We start from the raw sequence: 15,493 nt of genomic DNA, 5'->3' as shown, positions 1-15,493 counted from the left end.
GAGAAGATTTATTTCAAAAGTAGTTTATTCACATGACAGGCAAATTGGTGCCTCAGTTCCATGCGAGCCTTTACAAGACTGTTTTAAGTATCCTGGGAATGGCATGGTGACCAGAATGAATAATCTAAGACAGCAAGGCCGAAATTCAATGCCCTTTAAGACCTAGTCTCAAAAAACATAAAATACTTCCACTATACTATATTGGTCATATAGGTCAGCCTTGGTTCAATTTGGAGAACACTATAAAAGGGCAATAATACCAAGAAATAACAAGATGGCTTGTTGGGGGCCATCTTGCAGGCTGGGGTTCCACACTCCACACTCTTCCAACATCTAATATTGCCAGACATTTAAAATATTTTTGTAACTTTAATTTGGATTTTCCTGCCTACTGATGAAAACAAGTATATTCACATGCTTATTGGCATTCAAAATCTGTTTTCTGATATATGTAATTGTTTATTTTTCCTCTATGAACATATATGTATCTTGCCATGTGATGAAATGGCTGCTTCTAAGACTCCTGACAGACCTTTAAAATAGTGTGACAAGGGGTGCCTGGGTGGCTCAGTGAGTTGAGCATACGACTTTGGCTCAGGTCATGATCTCATGGTTTGTGGATTCGAGCCTCGCATTGGGCTCTCTGTTGTCAGCATGCAGCTCACTTTGGATCCTCTTGCCCCCCTTTTGCTCTGTATCTACCCACTAGCGCTCTCTCTCTCAAAAATAAATAAAAAAACATTAAAGAAAGCAAAAAATAAAATAGTGGGGCAAGTTCAAATTGCAATTTTTTTGGTTCAAAGCATGGACTGATATACAAGGATTTCTAAACATGTGGTAAAATAATTTTCATTTCTAGTGGCTGCAGGGCTGGGGTAGTTGACAGCCAAGCCTGAAGCTGTTTTAATGCTAACTACTGAATTAAAACATCATTAAATTCATATTCTCTACAGGTCTCTTATGTAAAAGTTTAGGAACAGAATAAAAAAGGAACCAAAGACCTGTAATATAGATTCAAAAATACTCATTGCATTAAAATCAACAACCCTACCGAGCATGCCTTAGAATAAGAGCAGATCTTCCTGTCTGGTCTGAGAATACTACAACTCCTTCATCTAAGAAAATTACTTTGCAATTGACTTAGAAAACCAATTCTCCTCACTACCCAAACCCACAACCCCTAATTTTCTGCATACCTATTTCTAGAGGTAGATTTCAACGTGATTGTTTGGGGCAGAATGCTGGCTGATTACTGTCTTCCCATGGTTCTCCTGACTGGCACTATTATGTTCAAGCATTCTGATTCTGGCCAGTAACAGCAAAAAAGGCTCAGAGGCATCTAGAATTTATGTCCATTCTTCTCAGGCAACTAGGTAACAAAGAAATATCCATGAGGCCATGCATGTAGCTTGAGAGAGGTATGTTAGTGCAGTGGGGGGGGGGGGGGTTGGGGGGTGGTTACTAGGAAGGTAGATGGCATGCTTGTGCAACTTACACTAGCCTTCAGCATGTGCCTAAACATGTACTTTTAAAAATCACTTGTATTAGACAGTAACATTTAGATGAGCATGTTTAAAAGCATGGTTAAGGATAAGCTGATGAAGGGCAGCATAGGTTTCATGGTCAACTAGTGTCTTACGGTCCAGCATTCAGTCCTTCCAACTTCCAACATAATTAGAGCTTCTTCTCAAAATAGAATTGTACTTTCTGAAGAAAGTAACCTCAATGCTCAAAAACTCCTAGGCACCACTGCAGCAACTCTCCCAATGGAAGCTGGCACAAATTCAAGAAATTATATATTTCTACTGTAGATATTCCAAGCACTAGATTAGATCCAGTGAAACTTTTTTTTTAATGCTTATTAATTTTGAGAGAGAGAGAGAGAGAGAGCTAGCACAAGCACGAGCTGGGGAGGGGCAGAGAGAGAGGAAGAGAGAGAATCCCAAGCTAGCTCTGCACTATTAGTGCAGAGCCCCACTTGGGGCTTGAACTCGCAAACTATGAGATCGTGACCAGAGCTGAAATCAAGAGTCAGATGCTTAACCGACTGAGCCACTCAGGCATCTCTAGATCCACTGAAACTTTAAGGCCAAGTGACAGATAATTTTTATGTTTCTGTTCACATATATGGAGATGAGCAGCACCTAGCATAACAATAAGTACACAAAAAGGGCTAAGGGATGTATTTATTTATTTTCGTAAAAATTCTATTTGGTCTAGTGCATGGTAATCCATTGCTTTCCTACTGAACCGATCTGTCTATAGCAGTGTCCAACAAGAGAGTTAAGGTGAGATCATTCCTGCATTTTAAAAAAAATTCTTTAAAATAAACTTTTTAATGTTTATTTATTTTTGAGAGACAGAAAGACAAAGCATGAGCAGGAGAGGGGCAGAGAGAGAGGGAGACACAGAATCCAAAGCAGCCTCTAGGCCCTGAGCCATCAGCACAGAACCCAAAGCAGGGCTCAAACTCGCAAACCATGAGATCATGACCTGAGCCAAAGTCACGCACTCAACCGAATGAGCCACCCAGGCGCCTCCATTCCCATATTTTTCAAAGTTTTCATGGTGATGTTAATATATGAAATATCCTGAAGAATATGGCATTTCTTTCCACTTGTTATTTTGGTAACGGAGCTCCAGAAACTTCTATTTGAAATTTATTATCATAATATCATTTACTCAGGAGGAAAATGTCAATTTTCTCTCAATGCTGAGAATATATATTCCAACAGTAAACTGGGAAACAGGAAAAATGATACATGATTCAGGAGCTATGGTCAACTAAATTTGCATTAAAACTGTACCTTCTAATCCTTAAAATTGACACTCTGGTTAGTCAATGTAAAACACCATCTTCATAAGGAAGTTGTAACTCACAGCTGTTACTGAATAATCCCTGAAAAGCTTGGGTAGGGTGTTTTGTTTTGTTTTGTTTTGTTTTGTTTTCCCCAGTGCACAGTTACACCAATAATTGGTCACAGATCTTTCTGAGGAGTGCTAAATGAAAGATTCATAATAAATATTGCAGGGCATCTCCTTAAAGAGCATTAAGGTTTCACTTCATTGGGCTCTGAGGTGTGAAATAACCTAAGTACAAGAACTGGATGACCTGTTCTTGGAGATCAAGTTAAGAGGTATTTATGAATTTCCATCCCAAGAATTTAATGATTAATTAATACTACCAAAGAGAGTGGGCATTAGGTAATTTTGTCTATCATGTTAGTCATTCAACCTCATTCTCAGTCATGTTGCTTTTGTTGCCTTCCATTCCCATGGAATCCTCCCATACTAAGAATTTTTCCATGATATTATCTCCTATCAGGAGAAACTGTTATCAAATGGGATTATGTTAGTTTATTCCTTAAATATGTTAAACAATTGTACTGTTTTTCAAAATTAGTTATATACATTTTGTATTAAAAAAACTAATGACCACAAACTCAGTAGCTTGAAACAATGCAAATTTATCATCTTACAGTTCTGTAGTTCAGAAATCTGAGATGGATCCCACTGGGCTAAAATCAAGAGGTCTGCAGGGCTGCATTCCTATCTGAAGCCTCTGGGGGAGAATCTGTTTCCTTGCCTTTTTTTTTAACATGTCTACAGGCTGAACCCATTTCTTGGCTCATGACCCTCAGCCTCCATCTTCAAAGTGAGCAAAACTGTATCACTTTAAACTTAATTCCATCATCACACCTCCTTGTCTTATTCAGACTCTTCTGTCTCACTCTTTCTCCCTAAGGCCCCTTTCTTTTACATTGGTCCTACCTGGATAATCCAAAATAATCTCACTAGTTTAAAATAATTTTATTAGAACCTTATGTTCATCTGCTACCTTAATTCTCCTTTGCCATGTAGTTTAATGTATTCATAGTTTCCAGGGATCAGGGCATAGACATCTTTGTTGGGTTCATTATTCTATGTCCATAGCAGTGTTAAGCACTTTTCAGCCATTCAATAATTACATAACAATATATATTTTTAGCTTGATGAATATATTTGTGAAAAATAACAAAGCAATTCCATGACTAACCCCATCTTTAATGTCAAGAACATAACTCATTTCTTGGCACTGTTTTATTATCTTGCACATGGAACATCTCCTTGGACATTTCATGTGACTGAATTGCTGATATTTGTTTAAAGCAGTGGTCTATATATTCCCAACACTGATGACAATTTATGTTCCTAAGTCAAGGACCTCCCTTATCATCTGAAATTTGTTATAAAAACTGAGGTCACTATGCAATATTAGTCTTTTACCTCTCTACCTTGGTCCTTGTCTGGCCATTATAGGGCAGAGTTAGATAAGACTTTTTTAGGCATATCTAAATTATATTCGCCATGCCTCCATTATGGCATTAACCCACTGAATCCTATTTTATCCCTTGTGTTTCTCCTGTTAATTAGTTCCTTGATCTCAGAAATGATGTGTTATTATTCACCTGTCTAGTCATATGACCTAATATTTCAGGCTGAAGTTAACAGAAGCTTAATTTCTACAAAAGAATAATTCAGTTACAGAATTATTCATAGTGAATGCAAAAGCAGTGCTGTAATTGAGATGTGATACAAAATAATATTAATGAATGGAAGTATATGTATTTATTGTTTTTTGTAGGAGTTCTTTGAAAGTAGGTAAAATATATTAAAATAATCGAGAATAGGGAAGATAGCTTTTTTTTTGACTTAACGAACATTTATTTATTTATCTATTTATTTATTTTTCAATATATGAAGCTTATTGTCAAATTGGTTTCCATACAACACCCAGTCCTCATACCAAAAGGTGCCCTCCTCAATACCCATCACCCCTCCTCTCCTCCCTCCCACCCCCCATCAACCCTCAGTTTGTTCTCAGTTTTTAAGAGTCTCTTATGCTTTGGCTCTCTTCCACTCTAACCTCTTTTTTTTTTCTTCCCCTCCCCCATGGGTTTCTGTTAAGTTTCTCAGGATCCACATAAGAGTGAAACCATATGGTATCTATCTTTCTCTGTATGGCTTATTTCACTTAGCATAACACTCTCTAGTTCCATCCATGTTGCTACAAAGGTCCATATTTCATTCTTTCTCATTGCCACGTAGTACTCCATTGTGTATATAAACCACAATTTCTTTATCCATTCATCAGTTGATGGACATTTAGGCTCTTTCCATAATTTGGCTATTGTTGAGAGTGCTGCTATAAACATTGGGGTACAAGTGCCCCTGTGCATCAGTACTCCTGTATCCCTTGGGTAAATTCCTAGCAGTGCTATTGCTGGGTCATAGGGTAGGTCTATTTTTAATTTTTTGAGGAACCTCCACACTGTTTTCCAGAGTGGCTGCACCAATTTGCATTCCCACCAACAGTGCAAGAGGGTTCCCGTTTCTCCACATCCTCTCCAGCATCTATAGTCTCCTGATTTGTTCATTTTGGCCACTCTGACTGGCGTGAGGTGATACCTGATTGTGGTTTTGATTTGTATTTCCCTGATGAGGAGCGACGTTGAGCATCTTTTCATGTGCCAGTTGGCCATCCAGATGTCTTCTTTAGAAAAGTGTCTATTCATGTTTTCTTCCCATTTCTTCACTGGGTTATTTGTTTTTCGGGTGTGGAGCTTGGTGAGCTCTTTATAGATTTTGGATACTAGCCCTTTGTCCGATACGTCATTTGCAAATATCTTTTCCCATTCCGTTGGATGCCTTTTAGTTTTGTTGGTTGTTTCCTTTGCTGTGCAGAAGTTTTTATCTTCATAAGGTCCCAGTAGTTCATTTTCGCTTTTAATTCCCTTGCCTTTGGGGATGTGTCAAGTAAGAAATTGCTACGGCTGAGGTCAGAGAGGTCTTTTCCTGCTTTCTCCTCTAGGGTTTTGATGGTTTCCTGTCTCACATTCAGGTCCTTTATCCATTTTGAGTTTATTTTTGTGAATGGTGTGAGAAAGTGGTCTAGTTTCAATCTTCTGCATGTTGCTGTCCAGGTCTCCCAGCACCATTTGTTAAAGAGACTGTCTTTTTTCCATTGGATATTCTTTCCTGCTTTGTCAAAGATTAGTTGGCCATACGTTTGTGGGGGAAGATAGCTTCTAAGATGGAATGACGCTTTCTGATTTGTACAGAGTTTTTGAAATAAATTCTCTGTGACGCCTGCTATTTCCGCCTGACATAGGTTAATATTACTTCAGTGTTAGATTAGTGCATTTGAACCTTTTTGAGTAAAATATCACTATCCTGCAATATAGTTAAACCTTGTTTGAGTTAATTATCATTATCCTGCAATTTGTATAACAAGGTTTCATTTACTGATGACAATCTGAATTATATTCATCAAAGGGAGGGAAATCTCAAAATCAGAGTATTATTGATCAGATTTACATTGCTATTTCTAAGTAATTAACATTGATCACATTCTGGATCAAATAACATATCACAAATTATTTCCTACTGGTTCCAGAATGGAGATATAGCACATTTAATTGTTGACAGAAATCCATTGATATTTTCTAAATTTCAAGTGGTTTACATTGGCTCGGAATTTCAGATACTTTTAACTCTAAAATTCTCAATTCTTAATTATTTAAATATTTGTCAATTATTTATTGGTCATACAAATAATACTTCAAGAATTGATCTTTCCCCAAAGAAAGTAAGTGATGACCATTTGTGAATGATTCTAGTTAATGCCTCTGGTACCTTAATTCAAATTCCATCTGTAGTGTATGTAATATACTGTACACCCATTGGAACAAGATAAATATTTATTGACCTAAAATTAACCATTGTACTTCTGGTTTCCTCTCCAAAATGTAGAAAGCTGGAAGGAACTCCCCCTCTTACAATGAAAAGGAATTGAACTAACTTCAAATTCTTAAGTTTTTTGAATTCATCAGAAATCAGTAAACTGACCCTCCTTAGAATCTAAGGAGAGACATTGTCTACAGGAGAAGAAAATGTGCTAAAACTCACCCAGCTGAAGTAAATGTAATCACTCACCAGCAAGAAGGTGTTGAAACCGTGAAGCCCTGGCGGGGGGGGGGGGGGGGGGCTACAGAATTTGGGGAGTGTTTGTACCCTGACCTGTGTTTTTCCCCACAAAACCTGCCAAGGGTACACCAAAACAATCAGCCAGAACCCTGAGCTCTGCTGACTGCGGTGAAGACCTGAGGAGGGGAACTGTAGCCATACAGTAGGGACAGGTAATTCCTACCGATCCTTCCCCTCTGGCTCCACACAAAACACAGTGTGTGCAAGGAAGAGTGACAGCACTGGCTTGAGTTGGTGAACGCTTACTTCAGCTAATGGACAGTAAGGAAGAGGGAGGGATAAAACTCCCTTCTGGGGAAGAGGTAGAATTAAACACTGAGCCCAAAACTCCAGGCAGGGGAGGAAAAGGAAATCCAAGAAAGCCTGGTAGCCAGGGACACAGTGCATGCCTGAGACAAGAGACTTAGACTGAGGAATGGACACCATTTCTTCACACACCACCACCCAGCCAGATGGCTAATTACAGTGACAGCAGCACGCTGCTGGGAGGCCAGGGCAGCATGCAAAAAGACCGTCTCAGAGTCACAGCAGAAAGGGAAACCTAAAATTCAAAATCAAGCAAATTTTGCTCTGCTAAAGCACCTAACACCCTAGATACAAGGTCTCTGTAAATCAGAATACTATGTTGCACTGAGGGAAAACATGTCCAGAACAAATCTCAAACACAGCCCAACTCCTAAAATGGATTAATAAAATCACCTGAACCAAAAGTGTAGCAGAAGGAAAGTTGTGACTGTTTTGACGCATTAGACTATTATCTCAGTGTCTTATGCTCTACATAACATGTCTGGTTTTCAACAAAAAATTATAAGGTATTCAAAAGGCAAATAAAAAAGAAAAAGAATATAAAAATGAAAATACTCTCAAAGGAAAGTAATCATGATAACCAGATTCAGATGTAAGACAAAAGTTGGCTCAGACTAATAGAGAATTTAAAACAGCCATGATTGATAAACTCAAAGCTCTAATGGAATAGGAGGATAACGTGGGTGATCAGATGAGTAATTTCATCAGGGAGATGGAAATTATAAAAGAATCAAAGGAAAATTGTAGAAATTAAAAACACATAATGGAGATGAAGAAAGCCTTCAATGGGTTCATCAGCATAATCAACAAAACCAAGGGAAAAAAAATCAGCGCACTTAATGATTATTCAGCAGGAATTACACAAGCTGGAAACATAAAGAAGAATGTCAGTAGAGGGAGAAAAAGCAGGGTCTCCAATAGCTGTGGAACTATTTCAAGTGTTCTAACATATGTGCAATTACGGTTGTAGGAGCAGAAAGAGAGAAAGGGGGAGAAGAAATTCTTGGAAAAAAAATGAATGCAAATTTTCAAATATTCATGTTGAGTCCAGCTTCCCCCTAAACGTATATGATTTTTCAGCCCTGACGTTACAAAGACCTTACCCTGCAGGCCTGGCAGGGTCTGCTCTCCCCAAACCAGGCTTGATGTACAACCAGTGCACAGAGGTCTCTGAAAGAAGTTGCAGTCAGAACTCACTCAAGCCCCTCTGGCATGCCATACTCTTATGTGTATACGCCTTCCCAGCCAAGGCACCTCTATTTGAGGGTCTTTTCAGGGAAACTTGAAGATACTTTTCTCCTCTATGACTTAGTACCCAGTACTTTTTTCCACTCCTGGCTCATCCCTCTATTCCCCCACCTTCTGCCTGGGGCCAGAAAGATTAATTTTTTTTTTCAGAGCTTCCTCAACAGTGACAAGAACCCCATGTGTGGGCTGATCCACCTAACCCTCAGCTGACATACTATTCCACTGGGGAAAACACAAGAAGGTATACTATTGGAGTAAATAATTAAAAGCTTAGTTGTTATTTCTATTTTGTCTTGGCTTTAAGCAGATACTCTAACACCTGGCAAGTCCACTCTGTCTCCAACTTCTCAACCCCAGATAAATGTCAGACATGCAAATGAGGAATCAAGAAGCTCAAAAAGAAAAAAAAAATAACACACCAAGAAGGATAAATACATAGAAGCAAACAAATAATATGCCCACACTGAAGTATATTATACTGAAATCCCTAAAAACAAAAGAAAAAGAAAAAAAATGAAGGCATTAAGATAAAACAAATGTTACAGTAGAGAGAAATAAAGATAAAAATTATTGTAGCTATCTTGGCAAAAGTCATGCAAGCCAGAAAACAAAGGTGTGACATCTTAAAAGTTCTTAAAGGAAAAAAAAAAAGTCCACTTGCAATAATATACCCAGTGACACTGTTACAAAAATGAAGAAAAAATTAAAAAATTCTCAAACACCCAGAAAATCCATGCCAGCAGACCCACTACAGTAGATGTTAAAGAAAACTCTTCTAGTAGACAGAATATGATACCAGACTGAAACTTGGGTGGGTCTACAAAAAAAGGAGTAAATGTTGCTAAAAATAAACTAAAAGAAAGCAAAAGTAAATCAAATGTCCTCATTTTAATTGTTCTAAAAGAAAATTGCTTAAAACAAATGTGTGAGCAATGTATGTGGATGTGTATAATAACAGTGTATGTATTATATATATGTTTATAACATATACAAAATTAGACACCATAAGAACAACAGCATAAAATCTGAGGGGAGTAGTTAGGGATATAATGTTGTAAAGTTACTACTCTCTATGTAAAATGGGACAATATTATTTGCATTTGGACCTTGGTAACTTTAATTTGTATATTTTAAACCTTAGGCAATCACTGAAAACATTTCTCAAAAATCATAAATCAACATTGAACATTAAAAAATCATAAAAAATGCTTAACACAAGAAAAGACAGAAAAGAGAAACAAAGAAAAAATAGAATAGAAAATATCTATCAGGAGAGTAGATTTTAATTGAAATTTGTAAACAATCACTTTCAATATAAATGAAAGGACAGAGTCAGTCAATAGAGATCAAGCCCTGTGTTGGGCTCCACGCTGAGTATGGAGCCTGCTTAAGATTCTCTCTCCCCCCTGCCTCCTCTCTCTCTCTCTCTCTCTTTCTCTCTCTCTCTCTCTCTCTCAAATAAGAAGAAAAAAAAGACAAAAATATACAGGTCAAAAACCGATAAGCTAAAGCTAAAATGCATGCACAATCACAGCTAAAAAAAAATTAACACTTGTCTCTCATTAATACGTAGAACAATATACAGTAAGTTAATAAAAATACAGAAGACTATCAACCAACTAGATATAATAAACATTTATAGAACACTGTACTCAAAAGCAGAGCACATATTCTTTTTCAAGTGCACAAGGGTATTTCTCCAAAACAGACAATATTTTGAGCCATAAAACAAACCATAAAATTTGAGAGAACAGAAATCATACAAAATATCTTCTCAGACTTCAATGGCATTAATCTAAAAAACAGGAAGAGAAAGATAGCTGAAGATTCCCAAATATATGGAAATTAAGCAACCACTTCCACATATCCCTGGTGTCAAATGAGATTTCTCAAGGCAATTAAAAACAAATATATGTAAATGAAGGAGAATGAAATAAATATATAATCTATGGGATGCATTTGTAACAGTGCTTAGAAGCATATTTCCAACATTGAATACTTATTTTAGTGAAACAAAGTGGAACTCTCTCTTGGTGGCACAGATACTTAGTAGGCAGATTTTCACAATTTGGGTACAAAATGTTTATTAATCTGCATGTCCCCATGCTTCTCAGATCTCCTTATCCCCAAACTTCCCATGATTTTTTTTTCCTTCCAATTCTGTGACTAACTAGCCAAACTATTTGGCACAAAGAAGTGTTCTACATTGGGCCTTTTCTTTTTTCACGTACTGTATAACTGGATAAAGTGCTGGAAAGAATGTTCCTTTCAGAGACAGGAGAAGTGTCTTCAGCTTGGACTCACATACATATCTGGCCTTTCTGTTAATTCAATTTGGCACTTCTTCTCTTACATAAGTTGGTCTTAAATGACCCCTCTTTTGACCATGAATAAAAACTTATGGAGAAGCACAAGTGAAACACTGATAAATGATGTGGAAATCTGGGCATTTGTTTATGCAGTTTATTTTTAACCCCTGGGTACATTCATGTCTAATTTTGGATATATCATTTCACATCTCATGATGCATTACTGCTCCCAGACCTATTCAAACTTATGACTTCATAGGTATAACAAAACTCACTCATTAAGAGCATGGTCACATGATGTCCCATGGTAAGACGTCACATATTTCTTTCAAATGATCTACAATTCTCTGTTACAAATATCTTGTCCTCTCTCAGAAATCTAGGGTTCTATGTTGTAAAACTTGTATTGGAGATCACCATAAGCTCTGCAGAGCATTTTTTACCATAAAAGATACTTTAATACATAGTGTCTAATGATATATTCTTGGCCCACTCAAAGCTAGTTGCTTACTGTGTCATATGTGAAATGTATCAAAGTTATATTGCTAAGTGTGAAATAAACAATCAAGACCCCCAAGGGTCTCAACTAGCATTGTATTTCCTTCTAGGTGGTAGAAATTGCAAGAAGCAATAATATACTCTTTACTTTGGGGCAGATCCCCAAGAATGCTCCAGATCACAAGACTCCCAGTCTTCATAGGGTTATAGAATAACTTCTGGATACTATGTAAAACTTCCAATACACTAGCCACTCTTGTTTATGTGGTATGATTAACATGATATCACCAAAACAGTAGACTAGTATGATGCTGTTTGTAATGTCCAAAAAATCAAATTCCCTTTAGCCAATATTGCAGTGGTAGGATGGAGAGTTAACAGGAATAATCAAGGCTGTAGGTATATTTTCTCCTTGCCATTTGAATGCAAACTACATTCTACTCTTCCTTGATAAGGATGAAAATAGTGTATTCACTAACTGTTGTCACTGCCCCACACCACCCAAAACAAGTTACAAGGTTAAGACTGATGGCACCACAAAATCACCAAAAGGACATGCAAAGATTTATTACTCACATTATGAAGCTTTCTGAGAACAGCACTATTTTTTTTATTAGCTTAAAATCCCTTCTAAACTCTTCATGTTTTATCCTGATTTTTTATTGTCATCTTGTTTTTTTTTTCTGATTAGAATGTTTACAAATAATAAGTTCCAAGTTTTGTCTCAATGTTTCACTATGAATATGTATCATTATCAGATGTTGATCTGAAGTCTCATTTTTAGTTTTAATAATATAGTGTAAAAATGACTTCTATTTGCTATCAGTGATGGAATAACATTTTATTACATGAATATAAGTTGCTTTCCATTTCTCATATGCATGAATTCACAGATACTTATTTCAGCAAAATCATAATGTAGATACAAAAATGTGGACACCAAATTTACAAATTATTTTAAGATTTTTTTCACTAAGTCTGAACACGTCAGGAAAAATATTTACCCACAATCTTTAACATTTTTGTGTGTTTTTTTGCCATTTGTAAAACTTTTGGTGTGAACTAAACCTCTCTATACATTCTGTATGCAGAATTTAAATTTTGTATATTATGAGTATTATAAAATGTCCTGTCATGAACAATCCACCCAGCTTAAGAAGCATTCATAAATAATAAATGTAGAGGCCTCTGTGGGCTCCTTCTCTATTGTATTATCCCGTTTGAATGCTTGAAATAACCACTGTCCTAATGTTCTATGTATCTCCCTAAATTCCATCTATAGTTCATCACAAATGGATATATCCCTAAACATACCTTGTTCAATTTAGTACATTTTAGAAAAATATAGTAACTAAATAATACATTCTATTCTTCTGTGGCTTTCATTTTTTTTTTCACTCTATGTTAGTCTGTCAGAATTATCCTTCCTTATGCATATATTTGTCATCTCTTTTCACAGCTGTTAGCTATGGTATAAATATTCCCCAAGTGTCCATGCTTTTGCTGATTGATGAGCATCTGAGTTCCACACAGTATTGTAATTACATATATTATTTCCATGGATTGATTTTACAGGTGTCCTGTAACAAATATACAAGGATTTATTTAGTGTATAGGCCAGACAGGTAGATCTTAGAATCATGGAGTAAGCACAGGCTCATTGTACAATATAATGCCAATTGCCTTCCAATGAGATGTGTCAACTGAGATGCGTTTGGTGTCACATCACCAGAATGCAACAATTCCTTCTGATGTATCCTTCTGCTAATACTTTCTGTTTCCAGGGGTGCGTGGGTGGCTCAGTCAGCTAAGCGTCCGACTTAGGCTCAGGTCATGATCTTGCAGTTTGTGAGTTCGAGCCCTGTGTTGGGCTCTGTACTGATAGCACAGAGCCTGTTTGGGATTTTCTCTCTCTTTCCCTCTGCCCCTCTGCCTCCTTGCATGCTCTCTCTCAAAATAAATAAATAAACTTATAAAATAAGTAAATAAATAAATTAATTAATTAATTAATTAAGAAATAAGAAACAATTTGGGAATATATTTTTAGTACACACACACACACACACACACACACACACACACACAAATAAACAAAAAACTCAGAACAGTCTTTAGGCATAGAGGAGTTAAAACACAAATTCTTTTTTATTTTAATTTTTTTTAATGTTTATTTTTGAGATGGAGGAAGAGAGACAGATAGAGAGAGAGCAGGGGAAGGGGCAGAGAGAGGAAGACAGAATCTGAAGCAGGCTCTAGGCTCTGAGCTGTCAGCACAGAGTCTGATATGGGGCTCTAACTCATGGACCATGAGATCATGACCTGGGCCGAAGTTAGACACTTAATTGACTGAGCCACCCAGGCACCCCAAAACACAAATTCTTATTGAGTAATGACTTGAAGATTTCTCACCACATTTAGAAGAGGTGTTCTCTAATGCAGGAGAATACTGAACCGTAGTCTTATATATTCTGTTTGATAAAGGAAGCAACTACAAAAAGCTTTTATTTGTTCAAAGTACCCAGTGTTATAGATGCCAAAACCCCAACAGCTCCCCCAATGGTATTTCAAAACAAACACATCAAACTTGATTTTCACTAGAAATGTTCTTTATTCACCCCAATAAACAAACAAACAAACAAACAAACAAACAAACAAACAAAAAGACCCAGATTTTATATATAAAGCAACACCACAAATTAGTGAGCTTCATCTTCTGGACAAGAACACCAAGTTAGTCTCTCTTCATAAAAAGCAATGACAATTTGAGGACACAATTTGCCTCTTTTGTCAGCACCAAGTCTGCCGCATCTGAATCTTTCTGTTTCATGAGAATATGAATTCTCCACTGCTGTCTGTGGCCCCAGTTACTTGTTCAGGGTTAAGACCTCTAGCAAAGTCTCTTGGTTTATCAGCAGCATCTCTTTTCTTCTTTGATTTGCTATCACGAGATTCACCATCAGATAAGGATTGTCTTTTTGTACCATTTTTTTTTTTTCTTTACCGGCTTTTTGAGAATTAAGAAATGCTTCAATTAGCTCTGGATAATTTAAATTTTCTTCAGGTTCCAAGTATTGTCAGCATCTGTAAACCCCTTCCAGTTGAGGAAATCCTCCGTTTTCCCATTTACTACATGTCAGCTCAGGACTTTTTCCACCACAAAATCTCCAGGCTCTGCCTCTTCTATATTTTTACTCTCTCCGTTCTATCTCTTTCCCATGGTTTGCAATGTAGTTTTATTGGAGGACATGTTTTATTGCAGATTTGAAGAGCTATTACTCACCACCTCTGAGATGCTCTGGGTCTCGGGTCTGCGATGTCTCTGGCCCTGTGCTCCTCAAGCTCCATCCACCTCTCTCAATGGGTTAGTTAAAATGTAAGATTCCATCACCAGTGCCAGAATTTTTTTTTATGTTTTTGTTTTTTATTCTACCTCAAACAAAAATGATACCTCCTGATTCAATGTGTGCTAAGAGAAAATATACTTAGATTCTGCTTACTCTTTTAGCTTATTTAGTACCCAAATAGCTTTCTTTAATACACATCTGAATAAGTTGAATATTTCAATTAACAATATCTAATAATGTTACATATTTCTTTGTATATGGTAGTCTTAGACCAACACAGGTTGTTTATTCTTCAAGAAATTCATGACCAAGTTTTATGATGATGCAAGTAGGTAAAACATAGCCTCATTTGTTTTTCATGTAGGTAGAATATGTGGAAAATTGCAATACCTAGCATGCATTGCTACAAGGTCCCTTCCTTTTTGTATTCTGGTTTCTGCAACATCACAGTGGGTACTGTGCCCTATAAGTTATGACTTTCAGAAGTAAATACTAAAATGGGAATTTGGTGGGGTGCCTGGGTGGCTCAGTCGCTTGAGCGTCCAACTTCGGCTCAGGTCAAGATCTCATGGTCTGTGAGTTCGAGCCCCGCATCAGGCTCTGTGCTGACAGCTCAGAGCCTGGAGCCTGCTTCTGATTCTGTGTCTCCCTCTCTCTCTGCCCCTCCCCCGCTCATGCTCACTCTCTCTCTCTCTCTCTCTGTCTCTCTCTCTGTCAAAAATAAATAAAACATTAAAACTTTTAAAAAAATAAATAAAATGG

General features: G+C 37.0%; 1 pseudogene; it reads right to left on the bottom strand.

Moving 5' to 3' along the window:
* Window positions 1-14,251: 14,251 nt before the first annotated feature.
* On the bottom strand, window positions 14,252-14,634 carry LOC112864628 (chromobox protein homolog 3-like; annotated as a pseudogene).
* Window positions 14,635-15,493: the final 859 nt, after the last annotated feature.

This window comes from Puma concolor, chromosome C1 (assembly GCF_028749965.1).
Source record: "Puma concolor isolate L17-30 chromosome C1, mPumCon1.1.hap2, whole genome shotgun sequence".
Classification (NCBI taxonomy): Eukaryota; Metazoa; Chordata; class Mammalia; order Carnivora; family Felidae; genus Puma; species Puma concolor.
This window is presented reverse-complemented; position numbering and strand designations above follow the sequence as displayed.